Source organism: Salmo salar, chromosome ssa02 (assembly GCF_905237065.1).
Source record: "Salmo salar chromosome ssa02, Ssal_v3.1, whole genome shotgun sequence".
NCBI lineage: Eukaryota > Metazoa > Chordata > Actinopteri > Salmoniformes > Salmonidae > Salmo > Salmo salar.
Window position 1 is genome coordinate 1,327,878 of NC_059443.1, and position 19,144 is coordinate 1,347,021.

Here is a 19,144-nt window from a genome sequence, read left to right on the forward strand (position 1 = left end):
TGATTAAATGCAAATATTTCTCAGTGTTTTAAAAATAGTTGCTTATTAGGGTATATATCCACGTGTGCCCGATGCCGCCCCTCATCTATGATTCTCTGCTAGGTGCACAATATCAAGTTCACCTATAGGCTATTTAGTGTGATCTCAATCAAATGATCCATAGCCTATATAGGCTAAAAGGTACGAAGTGCATGCTGGGAGAAGCACAGAGCAAAGTTATACTTCTAAGATAGCTGCTAGTATGGTATAAATAAAATGATAAACAGTGGTTCGAGCCCTGAATGCTGATTGGCTGACAGCTGTGGTATATCAGACCGTATACCACGTGTATGACAAAACATTTATTTTTACTGCTCTAATTATATTGGCAACCAGTTTATAGTAGCAATAAGGCACCTAAGGGCTTTGTGGTATATGGCCAATATAGCACGGCTAAGGGCTGTGTAAAAACACTCCGCAATGCGTCGTGCATAAGAACAGCCCTTAGCCGTGGTATATTGGCCATACGCCACACCCCCTCGTGCCTTATTGCTTAACTAGGCTGCATTAAACACTGAAATGGATATTCCAACCCTGAGCCCCGCCCGCTCTGCTCTTGCTGATCCAAAACGTGTTTGTGTGCTGCTTAACCAATGGCTGTGCTGTGTGCTGCTAACCTTAACCAATGGCTGTGCTGTGTGCTGCCTAACCAATGGCTGTGCTGTGTGCTGCCTAACCAATGGCTGTGCTGTGTGCTGCCTAACCAATGGCTGTGCTGTGTGCTGCCTATGATGGCAGTTCAGGAGGAGAATCAAAGGTTTCTTCCCATTTTATTTATTTTGATTAAGGCCGTCCAAAGTAAATTCCCTATCTTCCACGTGGACTAGCCTATAGGCTGTTCTGTTCAGTTTGACAAGGAGAGCACGAAGATGAGAAGGAAGACTGGAAGTCAACTTTGATAGCTGGCTACTACTATAATTGATGTTTATTAAAAAAACAATGATGTTTCTTGCCCCATGATGTATTTATCAGAGTCATTGACCTCACAATAAGCAATAAGCAAGTACCTTACATTAAGGTGCTGAATCTTGAAACAGCAGCTGCAGGACAATCAATCAGACTATAAGCTGCTACCGTTGATCCAGAGATGTGTCAGTCAGTTCCTCCACCCACCACACACTCTTTAAACAGCCTACCTACATGTCAGTGAGGGGCTGTTAAGTTAAAACCAAGACTCAAATATGAGGGGTTATGAGAGGCTATGCCATAGGCTTACCTTTTTATGAAAGAAAATGGCAAAAAGCACATTGTTAGCTTAAATACAGATCCAATTATAGAAAGTGATCAATAACAGGGCTTTGGTCCAGCGATGCTTTCTGCTAGAAACAAGCTGCAAAGTACCCTGGGAAAGATGTGACTCCGATGTATTGTGGGAATATCACTGTTTAATTTCTTTGACGTTCAGAGGCTGAGCTACAACCTTCTATAGCCGAGGAGACAAAAAATAGACCTAGGAAGTAATCTAATTCCGTCACTGTCAATTGATGAAGCTATTCACTTCCTGTACAATAGAAGATGTTTAAACCCAGACAGCTTTTAGGGAAAAATTTGTGACCTTCTGTCGTTGGGTTAAGTTCTGTCTCTGTCGTTGGGTTAAGTTCTGTCTCTGTCGTTGGGTTAAGTTCTGTCGTTGGGTTAAGTTCTGTCTCTGTCGTTGGGTTAAGTTCTGTCTCTGTCGTTGGGTTAAGTTCTGTTTCTGTCGTTGGGTTAAGTTCTGTCTCTGTCGTTGGGTTAAGTTCTGTTTCTGTCGTTGGGTTAAGTTCTGTTTCTGTCGTTGGGTTAAGTTCTGTCTCTGTCGTTGGGTTAAGTTCTGTCGTTGGGTTAAGTTCTGTTTCTGTTGTTGGGTTAAGTTCTGTCGTTAAGTTCTTCGTTGGGTTAAGTTCTGTTTCTGTTGTTGGGTTAAGTTCTGTCGTTGGGTTAAGTTCTGTCGTTGGGTTAAGTTCTGTCTCTGTCGTTGGGTTAAGTTCTGTCGTTGGGTTAAGTTCTGTTTCTGTCGTTGGGTTAAGTTCTGTTTCTGTCGTTGGGTTAAGTTCTGTCTCTGTCGTTGGGTTAAGTTCTGTCGTTGGGTTAAGTTCTGTCGTTGGGTTAAGTTCTGTCGTTGGGTTCAGCCACGGAAGAAGAGTAGCCAGTTAAAGCTTACATTCTTTTGGTCAGTAGGCCTACTCTGTCTGTGGTGGAATTACATTTACATTTACATTTACATTTAAGTCATTTAGCAGACGCTCTTATCCAGAGCGACTTACAAATTGGTGCATTCACCTTATGATATCCAGTGGAACAACCACTTTACAATAGTGCATCTAAATCTTTTAAGGGGGGGGTTTAGAAGGATTACTTTATCCTATCCTAGGTATTCCTTAAAGAGGTGGTGTTTCAGGTGTCTCTGGAAGGTGGTGATTGACTCCGCTGTCCTGGCGTCGTGAGGGAGCTTGTTCCACCATTGGGGTGCCAGAGCAGCGAACAGTTTTGACTGGGCTGAGCGGGAACTGTGCTTCCTCAGAGGTAGGGGGGCCAGCAGGCCAGAGGTGGATGAACGCAGTGCCCTTGTTTGGGTGTAGGGCCTGATCAGAGCCTGAAGGTATGGAGGTGCCGTTCCCTTCACAGCTCCGTAGGCAATCACCATGGTCTTGTAGCGGATGCGAGCTTCAACTGGAAGCCAGTGGAGAGAGCGGAGGAGCGGGGTGACGTGAGAGAACTTGGGAAGGTTGAACACCAGACGGGCTGCGGCGTTCTGGATGAGTTGTAGGGGTTTAATGGCACAGGCAGGGAGCCCAGCCAACAGCGAGTTGCAGTAATCCAGACGGGAGATGACAAGTGCCTGGATTAGGACCTGCGCCGCTTCCTGTGTGAGGCAGGGTCGTACTCTGCGAATGTTGTAGAGCATGAACCTACAGGATCGGGTCAGCGCCTTGATGTTAGTGGAGAACGACAGGGTGTTGTCCAGGGTCACGCAAAGGTTCTTAGCACTCTGGGAGGAGGACACAAGGGAGTTGTCAACCGTGATGGCGAGATCATGGAACGGGCAGTCCTTCCCCGGAGGAAGAGCAGCTCCGTCTTGCCGAGGTTCAGCTTGAGCTGGTGATCCGTCATCCACACTGATATGTCTGACAGACATGCAGAGATGCGATTCGCCGCCTGGTTATCAGAAGGGGGAAAGGAGAAGATTAATTGTGTGTCATCTGCATAGCAATGATAGGAGAGACCATGTGAGGATATGACAGAGCCAAGTGACTTGGTGTATAGCGAGAATAGGAGAGGGCCTAGAACAGAGCCCTGGGGGACACCAGTGGTGAGAGCGGAGACAGATTCTCGCCACGCCACCTGGTAGGAGCGACCTGTCAGGTAGGACGCAATCCAAGCGTGGGCCGCGCCGGAGATGCCCAACTCGGAGAGGGTGGAGAGGAGGATCTGATGGTTCACAGTATCAAAGGCAGCAGATAGGTCTAGAAGGATGAGAGCAGAGGAGAGAGAGTTAGCTTTAGCAGTGCGGAGAGCCTCCGTGACACAGAGAAGAGCAGTCTCAGTTGAATGCCCAGTCTTGAAACCTGACTGATTAGGATCAAGAAGGTCATTCTGAGAGAGATAGCAGGAGAGCTGGCCAAGGACGGCACGTTCAAGAGTTTTGGAGAGAAAAGAAAGAAGGGATACTGGTCTGTAGTTGTTGACATCGGAGGGATCGAGTGTAGGTTTTTTCAGAAGGGGTGCAACTCTCGCTCTCTTGAAGACGGAAGGGACGTAGCCAGCGGTCAAGGATGAGTTGATGAGCGAGGTGAGGAAGGGGAGAAGGTCTCCGGAAATGGTCTGGAGAAGAGAGGAGGGGATAGGGTCAAGTGGGCAGGTTGTTGGGCGGCCGGCCGTCACAAGACGCGAGATTTCATCTGGAGAGAGAGGGGAGAAAGAGGTCAAAGCACAGGGTAGGGCAGTGTGAGCAGGACCAGCGGTGTCGTTTGACTTAGCAAACGAGGATCGGATATCGTCAACCTTCTTTTCAAAATGGTTGACGAAGTCATCCGCAGAGAGGGAGGAGGGGGGAGGGGAGGAGGATTCAGGAGGGAGGAGAAGGTAGCAAAGAGCTTCCTAGGGTTAGAGGCAGATGCTTGGAATTTAGAGTGGTAGAAAGTGGCTTTAGCAGCAGAGACAGAAGAGGAGAATGTAGAGAGGAGGGAGTGAAAGGATGCCAGGTCCGCAGGGGAGGCGAGTTTTCCTCCATTTCCGCTCGGCTGCCCGGAGCCCTGTTCTGTGAGCTCGTAGTGAGTCATCGAGCCACGGAGCAGGAGGGGAGGACCGAGCCGGCCTGGAGGATAGGGGACAGAGAAAATCAAAGGATGCAGAAAGGGAGGAGAGGAGGGTTGAGGAGGCAGAATCAGGAGATAGGTTGGAGAAGGTTTGAGCAGAGGGAAGAGATGATAGGATGGAAGAGGAGAGAGTAGCGGGAGAGAGAGAGCGAAGGTTGGGACGGCGCAATACCATCCGAGTAGGGGCAGAGTGAGAAGTGTTGGATGAGAGCAAGAGGGAAAAGGATACAAGGTAGTGGTCGGAGATTTGGAGGGGAGTTGCAATGAGATTAGTGGAAGAACAGCATCTAGTAAAGATGAGGTCAAGCGTATTGCCTGCCTTGTGAGTAGGGGGGGAAGGTGAGAGGGTGAGGTCAAAAGAGGAGAGGAGTGGAAAGAAGGAGGCAGAGAGGAATGAGTCAAAGGTAGACGTGGGGAGGTTAAAGTCACCCAGAACTGTGAAAGGTGAGCCATCCTCAGGAAAGGAACTTATCAAGGCTCAACTCATTGCTCTCCAAGGGAACCTGGAGGGCGATAAATGATAAGGATGTTAAGCTTGAAAGGGCTGGTAACTGTGACAGCATGGAATTCAAATGAGGAGATAGACAAATGGGTCAGGGGAGAAAGAGAGAATGTCCACTTGGGAGAGATGAGGATTCCAGTGGATTCCAGGAATGGTAGAACTACTCTGTCTGTGGTGGAATGCGGGCCAGAAGGTTCTAGGCCTACTCTGTCTGTGGTGGAATGGTAAGCCTACTCTGTCTGTGGTGGAATGGTAGGCCTACTCTGTCTGGGGAGGAATGGTAGACCTACTCTGTCTGGGGAGGAATGGTAGGCCTACTCTGTCTGGGGAGGAATGGTAGGACTACTCTGTCTGGGGAGGAATGGTAGGCCTACTCTGTCTGGGGAGGAATGGTAGCCCTACTCTGTCTGGGGTGGAATGATAGGCCTACTCTGTCTGGGGAGGAATGGTAGGCCTACTCTGTCTGGGGAGGAATGGTAGGCCTACTCTGTCTGGGGTGGAATGGTAGCCCTACTCTGTCTGGGGAGGAATGGTAGGCCTACTCTGTCTGGGGTGGAATGATAGGCCTACTCTGTCTGGGGAGGAATGGTAGGCCTACTCTGTCTGTGGAGGAATGGTAGGTCTACTCTGTCTGGGGAGGAATGGTAGGACTACTCTGTCTGGGGTGGAATGCGGGCCAGAAGGTTCTAGGCGTACTCTGTCTGTGGTGGAATGGTAGGCCTACTCTGTCTGGGGTGGAATGGTAGGCCTACTCTGTCTGGGGAGGAATGGTAGGCCTACTCTGTCTGGGGAGGAATGGTAGGCCTACTCTGTCTGGGGAGGAATGGTAGGACTACTCTGTCTGTGGTGGAATGGTAGGCCTACTCTGTCTGGGGAGGAATGGTAGGACTACTCTGTCTGTGGTGGAATGGTAGACCTACTCTGTCTGGGGAGGAATGGTAGACCTACTCTGTCTGGGGTGGAATGGTAGGCCGTACTTTTGAAAGTACCATGCTCAGATTCATAATGAAGTCTTAGATTTAATTATTTGCAAATGGGGACAGTTTCGTTGCAAACAAGACACAGTGATTTGGCCTTGGAGAAATATGATCAGATGAACACATAGGTTTATCTCTCTGTCCGTTCTTAGCCTGGAAGATTCCGCTAATATGTAAAATGACCTAGATTTCCCTGAAATGTTTATAAATTCTTGGACCTACAAATACGATGATAGATTCATGCAATGCTTTTAAATATTTAAGCAGATTCTTTCCACCACCTACTCTTGTCCATAGTGGTCTGCGAACCCAGAACCTTCTGGCCCGCAGCCCTGTTTGCGCTGTCAAAATTCCTTTGTTGCCATGTAATGCTTACAGGATGAAGAACGCTTTCTAAAACTGCGTATCTACGGCTCTGGTCTGTCCAAGACGTGAGGTTAAATGGTAGACGCTCTCTGCTATCCACTTTGTTTTAATTGTTATTTTGGGTGTAGGGGAGGGTCACTTGTTTTTTCCACCCACCAAGCATTCAGGGAGGGATTGGGTAAAATATATTTTGCTGAAGAGAGGGTCATCCATTTTCATTTCAGAGAGGTGTGATATTCTTCATGTAACCCTTATTATAAATGATGTTCTCTCCTTTACATCCCTTTGAGCAGAGTTCACCGTGGGCCAGAGCGGGAACCTGGTTCAAGCCCTGGAAGCAGTCCGGTTCCAAAACCAATGCAATTAACTTTCACCCGTGCCCGGAACAGACTCATTCAAATCCCCTCATTGTTCTCAATGGAGGGATGTGATTGTTTGTGGATAGGCTCAGAGCTTTCCATTTACATAGGATTGGCCTCGGCCTTTCATTCTGATCATGGTTCGAAATCCAGCGATTATAAAGTATTCCCTGACACTGATTATTTCAGAAAATAAGTTATTGAAAGTCTCTTTCAGCGATTGCTTTGCTTTACCAGATACAGGATACTATTTTGTGTTTGACAAACTCTCAGACTTAGTGGTCACTAACCAGTGGATCATGATCGACTGGTCGATCTTCAAGGCATTACTAGTCGATCACCAAACATTTCTATGGAAAAGCCAACGATAAAGCCGATTTTGTTTTTCTATTTGTCTTGGTTTGTTGGTGGTAGGTGTACTTCATTCAGAAGCCCTGCGCGCCTGGTAGGAAAAGTGTTCCCATTTTCAACCATTTCATTTGTCTGATGGGATAAACATCCTGGTTACCCAGGTGACCAGGAGAGCTAAATAAAATACGCCTACCGCGCTGGCCAATCAGATAGCTCAAATCACAGTGCCTACAACTTCCACGACCCCAGAGCAAAGTTTGATATTAGCCTAGGTGAGATTTAATAACCTTTCAAACCATGACCAGAGATAGACTGTCAAAGAGAACAGTAAAGTTTGATACTAGCCTAGCTCAGCGTGCCCTCATTATCGAGCTTCAGCCCTCCTTCCCCTCGGATTGCTCCAATGTAGCCTTTCTCATCACGCTGATGTCCAGGAGGACTCCAATATAGCCTTTCTCATCACGCTGATGTCCAGGAGGACACCAATGTAGCCTTTCTCACCACGCTGATGTCCAGGAGGATTCCAATATAGCCTTTCTCATCACGCTGATGTCCAGGAGGGCTCTCACCTGGGCTACTGCTGTATTTTGAATTTTAGGACCCCTTTAGGTATAAAATATATATATATATATTAACAAATTATTTGATGAAACATTGGCCTTACTGCTATTAGCCCATAGAAACACATTGAATAACAGATTCATACATTGAAACACAGATAGTAAAAACAAATCTAAAGGAAGTTTGTTTTGAAGCGTCTGTCTGATATCTCAGAGATATAAGAAAGATCTGGAAACGGCTTTCTTTAAACATATTTAACCCCTTTTTTAGACACTAAACTACTTCCATTAACGTTTTTAACTGGTACCGGGCTACCTTCATGACAGTCTGCTGAGGCTTCTGGGAAATCCACTCAACAGGGTTAAAAAAATCATCTGAGTGGTAGATCTCGGCTTGCTTTTTGACTCCGAAGGTGATCTTGACTCCGAAGGTGACCTTGACTCCGAAAAGGTTGGTGACCATTGCTCTGACTGATGATCAGAGTCAAATCCAGCCTATTGCCTCTTTATAACGTGCCAATATGCTCCAGGAGCGTTGTACTACTGTGGCCGACCCTGTAAAACAACACATTTCACTGCACCTATAATACTACTATGGCCGACCCTGTAAAACAACCCATTTCACTGCACCTATAATACTACTATGGCCGACCCTGTAAAACAACACATTTCACTGCACCTATAATACTACTATGGCCGACCCTGTAAAACAACCCATTTCACTGCACCTATAATACTACTATGGCCGACCCTGTAAAACAACACATTTCACTGCACCTATCCGGTGTGTGACAATAAAATATATATATATCTCTGTGACCAAAAGAGAGGATATGTATTTCTGAGCCTGTAGCAACCGAAGTAACAAACTGCCAAGATGTCTGGACCTTGATGGCAGCAGGTAGCGGCAGGTAGCCTAGTGGTCGGCAGGTAGCCTTAGTGGTCGGCAGGTAGCCTAGTGGTCGGCAGGTAGCTTTAGTGGTCGGCAGGTAGCCTAGTGGTCGGCAGGTAGCCTTAGTGGTCGGCAGGTAGCCTAGTGGTCGGCAGGTGGCCTAGTGGTCGGCAGGTAGCCTAGTGGTCGGCAGGTAGCCTTAGTGGTCGGCAGGTAGCCTAGTGGTCGGCAGGTAGCCTTAGTGGTCGGCAGGTAGCCTAGTGGTCGGCAGGTAGCCTAGTGGTCGGCAGGTAGCCTAGTGGTCGGCAGGTAGCCTTAGTGGTCGGCAGGTAGCCTTAGTGGTCGGCAGGTAGCCTAGTGGTCGGCAGGTAGCCTTAGTGGTCGGCAGGTAGCCTAGTGGTCGGAGCGTTGGGCCAGTAACCAAAACAGTTGGTGGATCGAATCCCCCGAGCTGACAAGGTAAAAATCTGTCGTTCTGCCCCCTGAACAAGGCAGTTAACCCACTGTTCCCTGGGAAGGCCATCATTGTAAATAAGAATTTGTTCTTAAATGGTTTGCCTAGTTAAATAGAATATAAATGGTACAGATGGAGACCGTATTGTGTTGTAGATATAGAGTCGATGGTATAGTCGATGATTTATGCTGTTATCTTAATCCGCTTCTCTGATGGACCAAAGACTTCTATTCTTTCAGTAGTTGGATAACGAAGCTTGAAGCGTTTTTTATTACAAAAAAAACCAAAAAACTTCTTAGCATTGCAATGTACAGTATATTTGATACAAGATCCCTCACATTTTACAGTGCACAAATATCATATTCACAAGCCTTCAATAAATTAGTCACATATGTAAACAAAACTTCAATGTGAAGGCATATTTTGTACAAACACACATCACTGGGTACATTGAAGGACAATACACATTAGAGCACAACCCACTGGGTGTATCGAGTACTCTGGCCCTTTAAGAAAAATCACACCGTCCAGTCACATGTTGTTAAACACCTGGTGAGTACGGTTGGTACAGGTAGCACTGGTTTGGCAGAATATCAACCGACTTGGAACTTCCAACAAATACGAAAAGGGGGAAATCTGGCATCAAAGATGATTTTTTTTTTTAAAGGTGACAAGAAACAAGCTAATTAAGGGCTTGTGTAGAAGGAATAGTAAGCCATGCTTTTAGAAACAGAGGACTCTTTGCTGTAGGTGTTAGTAGCAGTCAGATCCTCACACTTTATAGTGGAGGAGTTCTCTGGGCCGGGTCCATTCAGAGACGCTCGTCTCCTTTTACACACCATGGCCCCAGAGTCAGCTTTCTCCAGGCTCAGCGTGGAAGACTGAGTATCAGTCCACGTTGAAGCTATGTTACCAACACTACTGCTGTTGATCTCTTCCCCCTGAGCCTTGTCTTTGTCAGGCACAGACAGCTGGTCCTCTGGGAACCCAGTGGGGCTGGGTCTAGGGGACCAGGGCAAGCCTGTGGTCACCTTTCTCTGATAAGATCCTCTAGAGCCCCATCCTGCTGCCATGGAAGTGAAGGGAGAGTCCGGGTAGTAGGTGAGACCGTGGGAGTTCTGTAGAGGCAGGGACTTAATACCATAAGGGAGCAGGCTGCTAGAGTAGTCCCCTTCATAGGAACTGAGATCCAGCTTGTTGGGGCCAGCTCCTCCCTGTTGCATGGAGATAAACCACCTCTGGGAGGCGCTGTCCTCTGGCTGGGGGGAAAAGAGACTGTTGGTCTGGGGTACTGTCCTCTCACCGCTGTAGAAGCGGTTCTGGGGCAGGTTGTTGATGACCTGGTCCTGGAAGAAAGGTTGCATGGCGTAGCGGGCACCTGGGACGATCTGGTGGGAGCGGTGGGAGTCAGTGGGGGAGGGGGTCAGTCGGTCACCCTCTGGAGCTGTGTACATCCTACAATACCACAGGAGAAGAGAGATGGAGAATGTACACTGAGTATACAAAACATTAGGAACACCTGCTCTTTCCATGACATAGACTGACCAGGGGAATCCATGTGAAAGCTATGATCCCTTATTGATGTCACTTGTTAAATCCACTTCAATCAGTGTAGATGAAGGGGAGGAGACAGGTTAAGGGGAGGAGACAGGTTAAGGGGAGGAGACAGGTTAAGGGGAGGAGACAGGTTAAGGGGAGGAGACAGGTTAAGGGGAGGAGACAGGTTAAGGGGAGGAGACAGGTTAAGGGAGGAGACAGGTTAAGGGGAGGAGACAGGTTAAGGGGAGGAGACAGGTTAAGGGAGGAGACAGGTTAAGGGGAGGAGACAGGTTAAAGAAGGATTTTTAAGCCTTGAGACATTTGATATATCGATTGTGTATGTGTGCCATTCAGAGGGTGAATGGGCAAGACAAAAGACTCAAGTGGCTTTGAACAGGGTATGGTAGTAGGTGCCAGGCACACCAGTTTGAGTGTGTCAAGAACTGCAACGCTGCTGGGTTTTTCACACTCAACAGTTTCCTGTGTGTGTCAAGAATGGTCCACCACCCAAAGGACATCCAGCCAACTTGACACAACTGAGGGAACCATTGGAGTCAACAAGGGCCAGCATCCCTGTGGAACGCTTTCGACACCTTGTAGAATCCATGTCCTGACAAATTGAGACTGGGAAAAGGGTCTGCAACACAATATTAGGAAGGTGTTCTTAATGTTTTGTACACTCTGTGTATAAGGAAATGTGACAGGGATAAGACATCACGCAAAAACCTTTGTTGTGTTACAGTCATTGTAAGTGAATATAAATATTGAAGATACTCACGAATCATAGTTATCCCTGAATCCTTTTGCAAAAGGGTTGTGGTCAATTTTCAGTTGTGTGATCTATGGAAAACGAGAGAAGCAGTTAGAAAACTCAATGTCTTATAATGAGATAAAAGGGTTAAGAAACATTGAGAGAGAGAGAGAAAGAGGACAGAGAGAGAGAAAGAGAGCAGAGAGAGAGAGGACAGAGAGAAAGGGAGAGAGTGAGAGAGAGCGAGAGAGAGAAAGAGGGAGAGGAGAGAGCGAGAGAGAGCGAGAGAGAAAGCAGAGGGAGAACGAGAGAGAAAGCAGAGGGAGAGGACAGAGAGAGAGAGAGAGTGAAAGATGCATTCTTACATCAGTGTTCTGATAAGCAGTGACGGCTATAAACTGGTTTTCAGGGAAGGTGAAGGTCTGGGTCTTTGGGTCACTGCTCATGTCCTCCAGCCCCTCTGTCACCTCAACAATGTGCAGCCGCGGCTGATACTTATGAAGAGACTGAAGGACTATCATCTGTACACAGAAAAACAGAACAGAAAGTCAATGGACAAGACTTATTTGTGGGCCAAATCCTATACAGGTGCAGGTGGTGGGGCAGGTAGGTAGCCTAGTGGTTAGAGCCAGTAACCGAAAGGTTGCTAGATCGAATCCCAGACCTGACAAGGTAAATATCTGTCGTTCTGCCCCTGAACAAGGCAGCTAACCCACTGTTCAGGGGCCATCATTGAAAATAAGAATTGGTTCTTAACTGACTTGCCTGGTTAAATTAAAGGTAAAATACATTTAAAAAAATATTGACACATACCACTGACATCAATGCAATTTTATGCGAAAGTTTTCAGGATTTGACTTAATCAAGATATCTATGTATGTATGGATGATCTTCATAATAATAACAATAAAATAAATAGGTGTTTATTTTGTTTTGCATTTAAAAGATTGTGGGTGAGTCTAGAAGTTACACATTAACCACAGTAGGAAGATTTTTTTACTTTTTTACTTTTAAATGATGAAAATATTTTGTACATAAATCAATACATTCCCAGGCTTATTAGAATATCTATATTTTTTCCTTATTAAAATGATCCCCCATGCAGGTGGTATATAAAACGCATCACCTGTGCGTTGTTGTTACTGCCTCCCTTGTTGTTGGTGAGCTTCAGTTTGCCGAAGGAGATCTCCTGTCTCATCCAGTGTGCTCCCGTGTTGGGAGATTCAGGGTGGACGTACATTTTGTTTCCTAAACAAGGAAAATGGGTAAACATTTTTTTTATGTTTCATAATTAAAAAATGTTTTATTAATTGCTGTGGTTAATGTAATTAAAAAACAACTATTTAGAAATAGTTTATAATCTTTATACTGCCTATACTTTCTAGGATCATACCCTGCATATTATTGTCCGCTTTTCCACAGGTGATCCATTTCCCGCCTTGGAACCTCCAGTGGTTGGGGTCAGCGAGCATGACCTCCACAAACACGTTGTAATGAGCAGAGAGATTCAGACCCATCAGGTTGAAACTCAGGAACGGGAACATCCGCCTGATAAACAGACAGGGATTCAAATGTGTGTGTGTGTATTTTTAAATGTGCCAGATCTGGTGAGAATTTGACAACAAATGAATGTGTGGGTGCGTTTCAGAGAATACATTTTCACAACATCAAATATAAATAAAATCGAACTGATGATGGCATCCTTTTCAGCATGCAGGAGCCGTTTCCTATATTTTAAACGGAGTTTAAAAGCTCACTCCGCACCCGCCGAACCGAAGCATTCGGTTTAGCGGTTGGCCACATCGCACTCACCTGCCCTGCTTGGTGATGATCATTTCAGTCTGATGCCGATGGAACCTGAGCCAGAGAGGCCGGTTACAGAGGTAGACCTGAGCCCCTCACCCCCGTGCCTGAGGGTAGGGGCACCGAGCCGATCCCGGACCCGCTGCTGTATGGAGGGTAGAGACATCCACCCTGTCCTAACTGGTAGGCCGAGCCGAACTGATTACGCCCCGCGCACACCGTCGAGGAGAATCCCGTGGGAGGCAACACCGAGCTGAAGTGAAGAGATGTCGAATATCTGGATCCGCCGGATGCCGTGTAAACGGTACCGGACTGGGAATAAGGGAATAACGAACATGGACTCGCCATGTCTCCAGTTTGTTTGGATGAGGGTGAGATATAATAGCGGTCCGGCCCGAGTCCGTCGGTGTATCGGCTAGCGCTGCCGGCCATAGCCGGGTCATCTGCACCCACCACCGGGGACTTTCTCCTCTCCTCCGGGCGGGGGCGTCCTTGGGGAAGGAAAGGTGTTGCTCTCTCCCTCTCCGAGCATGGTAATTTTTGTCAGGCAAGATTAAATGTTATTCGGTCCCACGGTCTTTTTTATTCTTGTCCGGGGCTTCTGTCAGAAGGATTGGAGACGAACCGGAACCAGAGATCTTCCTGAAAAGTTCTGCATCCTTTTGAGAAATAAAAGTACAATTATTTTTTGTTTTTAAGTATATCCAAAAATATCCTAATTAGAATCGCATAGGCTATAGACCTATACTCTCAAACGGGCTAAGTGGCTAAAGGCTGTAAATCAAGAGGCAGGGAAGTCCTCCTGCCAGTCTGGCTGGCCGTGTGCACTGAGTTACCACTGTGGAGACTGACGTGCTGATCTCCTGTGATAACCTGCACGGGTGATTACGTGATTCCCGTTTCACACTCCCAATCTGCTGTGAAGGCCATGGGTGTGGCTTTTAGGATGGATCGTGATAGATGGCTCAGTCCACATAGATTTACCATTTTGGGGTGGGATATTAACTGATAAAAAACATGTTTTAGTTCATAAAATATATTATTGCGCAGTAAGACTGATAGTGAAACTTTGCGCTGCACTATATCTCCCAGATAAGGACCCTGTCAGAGAGGAAGGATTCTTATTCTGCTCTGTACATTTTATTAATAAAGGAGTAACCTACTTCCCATGGCTAGCCTATATTTGGCTTTTTATTATTATTATTATTATTATTATTTGAATACATTTTATTCATTTAGCAGACGGTCTTATCCAGAGTGACTTATAGTCAGTGTATTAATCTACAGATTGTTAGGTGGGACAACCACATATCACAGTCGTAGTCAGTACATTTGTCCTCATAAAGTAGCTAGGTCAGAGTTAGTAAGGGGGGGGGGTCAAGTGCGAATGTTCACGAAAGTCTTTTTCTTGTTATATATTTGAACTTCTTGGAGTAAATGTTGTGTCTGTTTTTTTGTAACATCCTAAATAAAAATGTACATCCAGGTTTCCCGTGTCCCCCCACCCCCCATCTCTCTAGTTATTTGTGTATTCCCGGCAGACAACGCTCGCCGAACCATCTCTCTACAGCCCATCAGGTCACTGACCGGCTGATGAGCGACAATTATCACCTCATTAAGGAAGCCTTCACTAAGACATATAGGATTTACCTCCCCGGGCCCCGCGGTACATCTAAATGTTTGTTTAAGCTCTCTTTTCTGGCAGACTGATTTATAACAGCAATATGATAAAAACAATTTAATTATGGTGTAGCAATTCAATTGATAGCAAAGATATTTGTAGTAAAATTCGTCTGTTAGACCTATAAAGAGGAATTAGCTACGGTAAAATATTGCATCGCTTGGTATTTATACCTTTCACTTAACTATTCGTTTTCTTGTAAACCACATGACGAATTGTAGATTTGTTTTCAGAAAAGCCGAGAGCTGAGGGTTTGTATAAAGGTGTGAAAACGCTCTATGGAAAGTTGTCACCCTCATCGAAACAGCTACTAGTATTTTTTGTGTTCACGCTTTCCACGGTATTTCTCATGTAGCGCCACGGAATCACGTTTGGGCGACAAAGGTTTGACTTGTTATGTTCCCTGATATATTAACTAGGCCTGTAATGTTTTCAATGTTTTTTTTTCTTCTATTTAATTTTGTTAATTGTAATTTTTTTTGTCTATAAAATGATTAGGCTATAGGGCTAGCCTAAACGGATTGTTCAGACAATTATTAGATCATTTTAGAAATTATTTTCCAAACAGTTTGTTTAGACTATGGCTATAATTTACTATATTTCCTTCAATTTTAAGATAATTTAATTAATATATTTTCACATCCGGAGTTCACAATAAATTTAGAGTCATGAATTTGCATTAATTTCCCAGAGAGACGAGTTCACGTTATTCTGTCCCACCGGACTGCCCTTTGTGAACAGAGTGGAAACGGTCAATTATCTTTCCGTTTGAAGAAGCCTGTGATGTATTGCCGAACCGACAGCCTGCTGTAGGAACTGCTGTAGGAACTGCTATACAGATACAAGCATATTGGTGACACAAAGCTCCGACTGAATTGTAGCAGCAGTGATCAGTCAAATATAGTGCACTGATTTCACTGACAGAATATATATTTTTAAATGAAATTCTTAAAATATAATTTCTGTAACTTATCTTGTAACATTGTAAATAAGAACTTGTTCTCAACTTGCCTACCTGGTTAAATAAAGGTAAAATAAAACAATAAAATAAAAAACATATAGCCTACGAATTGTTAATGCATGAATCTATACCGATACATATGTTTAAATAGGGTTAGTCGATTTATATTATATACAAATCAATAGAACAAACTTACCAATCTTGGTCCTTGTTTGGCCTACTTCGTTTTCAAATGAGGCTAATATATATAGCTAATACATAAAAATAAAAAATATTGAAATATAGGCTGCAATTTGGAAATAAATAAATACGCGACATATATTTTGTTTTCAATCACAATAATGAAAATAAGAGAGAACGTTAATTTGTAAGTATTTCAACGCATCTTCTCTCCTCTCCTTGTTTTGAAGGAGATGGTTAAAAGTATGCGCTTATATGTAGACTACTGGCTCTACAATCCTTTCTTGCGGTTCAGCTGCAACCGTCCCCCGTTTAGGAGCGCTCTCTTGTGTCGAAGTTACGCACATAGCAGCCTCTTATAAATGTAGCTTTCGATTCCCAAGAGTGACTGGGCAAGCAGAATATATACAGAATATAGGCCTACAACACGAGAAACACGCTGCCAGCAATAACGCACGTTATGCTGTAGCGATTGTTTCACTCGGTGATACTCATTAGCGGCCCCCTGAATAGTCGTATAATTTCAGGCTTAATTAATTGTAGTTGTGTTAGATTGTAGAAGGTCGGAGCAGAACGGGAAAACACATCAGTAATAGGGGGTAATGAAACGGCCAGGATGCTCCTAGTCAACTGATGAGGCGTATTTAGAGGCACAAACCTGCACATGACTGGGGACTGACATCCATCCACGTCATATCAGACTGAAATTCATTATCACACACCAATCAACTACTTGGTACTTGATGTCTTTCTCTCTGTCTCGCTCTCTCTCCCTCTCTCTCGCTCTCTCTCTCTCTTGCCAAAGTGAAATATATAATAAACAAAAGTGAAATAAAAATTAAAAAATTTACATTAAACATTACACTCCCAAAGGAATAGAGACATTTAAAATGTCATATTATGTCTATATACAGTGTTGTAACGATGTGCAAATAGTTAAAGTACAAAAGGGAAAATAAATAAACATAAATATGGTTATATTTACAATGGTGTTTGTTCTTCACTGGTTGACCTTTTCTTGTGACAACAGGTCACACATCTTGCTGCTGTGATGTCACACTGTGGTATTTCACCCAGTAGATATGGGAGTTTATCAAAATTGGGTTTGTTTTCTAATTCTTTGTGGGTCTGTGTAACCTGAGATGACTTGATATATATTATTTACAAGCATTTCGCTACACTCGCATTAACATCTGCTAACCATGGGTATGTGACAAATAACATGTGAATTGATTTGATTTTTATAAACCAGTGGTCCATTGTACATGATGAGATTAGTGGTACAGATATCTTTGTTTAGGTTAACGGTAGAATATATGCTTTTGGGTAGACAGGGTAGTATCAGGGACATGGTTGATCATTGCTGCCAACGGATAAACTTGTAGAAGTTGTTTGAGAGCTGGTTTCTCTTTGTGATGGCCTTTTCCTGATCAAAGACCAACAGATTGATCACGCTGTGATTGGATCCCATCATGATGAATAAATCAAATCTAATTGTGTTTGTCACATGTTTCGTAAACAACATATGTGGACTAACAGTGAAATGCTTAGTTACAGGCTTTTCCCAACAATGCAGAGATAAAAAAAAAATAGAGAAATAACAGAAAAATAATAGCATGAGGAATAAATTCACACTGAGTAACGATAACTTGGCTGTATACATTTAAGTCACTTAGCAGACGCTCTTATCCAGAGTGACTTACAAATTGGTGCATTCACCTTATGATATCCATATATACACGAGGTACGAGTCCATGTGCAGGGGTACGAGGTAATAACTTGGCTATATACACAGGGTACCAGTACTGAGTCCATGTGCAGGGGTACGAGGTAATAACATGGTTATATACACAAGGTACGAGTCCATGTGCAGGGGTACGAGGTAATAACTTGGCCATATACACGAGGTACGAATCTATGTGCAGGGGTACGAGGTAATAACTTGGCTATATACACGAGGTACGAGTCCATGTGCAGGGGTGCGAGGTAATAACATGGTTATATACACAGGGTACGAGTCCATGTGCAGGGGTACGAGGTAATAACATGGCTATATACACGCGGTACGAGTCCATGTGCAGGGGTACGAGGTAATAACATGGTTATATACACAGGGTACGAGTCCATGTGCAGGGGTACGAGGTAATAACATGGCTATATACACGAGGTACGAGTCCATGTGCAGGGGTACGAGGTAATAACATGGCTATATACACGCGGTACGAGTCCATGTGCAGGGGTACGAGGTAATAACATGGCTATATACACATGGTACAAGTCCATGTGCAGGGGTAGGAGGTAATAACATGGATATATACACGTGGTACGAGTCCATGTGCAGGGGTACGAGGTAATAACATGGCTATATACACGCGGTACGAGTCCATGTGCAGGGGTACGAGGTAATAACTTGGCCATATACACAAGGTACGAGTCCATGTGCAGGGGTACGAGGTAATAACTTGGCTATATACACGAGGTACGAGTCCATGTGCAGGGGTACGAGGTAATAACATGGCTATATACACGCGGTACGAGTCCATGTGCAGGGGTACGAGGTAATAACATGGCTATATACACGAGGGTACGAGTCCATGTGCAGGGGTACGAGGTAATAACATGGCTATATACACGAGGTACGAGTCCATGTGCAGGGGTACAAGGTAATAACATGGCTATATACATGTGGTACGAGTCCATGTGCAGGGGTACGAGGTAATAACATGGCTATATACATGTGGTACGAGTCCATGTGCAGGGGTACGAGGTAATGGAGGTAGATATGTACTGTACGTATAGGTAGGGGTAAAGTGACTAGACAACAGGATAGATAATAAACATTAACAGCAGTATACTATATGTGTTAGTGCAAAAAGGGTCAATGCAGACTGTCCGGGTAGCTATTGGTTAACTATTTAACTAACTATTTAACAGTCTTATGGCTTGGGGGGGTAGAAGCTGTTCAGGATCCTGTTGGTTCCAGACTTGGTGCTCCAGTACCGCTTGCTGTATGGTAGCAGAGAGAACAGTTTATGACTTGGGTGGCTGGAGTCTTTGATCATTTTTATGGCCTTCCTCTGACACCGCCTGGTATAGAGGTCCTGAATGGCAGGGAGCTCGGCCCCAGTGATGTACTCGACTGTACGCACTACCCTCTGTGCCATCGGATGACAAGCAATTGTCATACCAGGCGGTGATGCAGCCGGTCAAGATGCTCTCAATGGTGCAGCTGTATAGCTTTTTGAGGATGAGGGCCCATGAAAAGTATTTTCAGCCTCCTGAGGGGGAAAAGGGGTCTTTACGACTGTGTTGGTGTGTGTTGACGACGAGCATTCATCTCTGGATCTGTTGGGGGTCATCTGTTGATCTGTTGGGGGGTCATCTGTTGATCTGTTGGGGGGGTCAACTGTTGATCTGTTGGGGCTGAGGGTCAT

At 45.0% G+C, this 19,144-nt stretch overlaps 1 pseudogene; it reads right to left on the reverse strand.

Moving 5' to 3' along the window:
- Positions 1-9,034: 9,034 nt before the first annotated feature.
- Positions 9,035-13,794, reverse strand: LOC123727348 (eomesodermin-like; annotated as a pseudogene).
- Between the last annotated feature and the right edge of the window lie 5,350 nt (positions 13,795-19,144).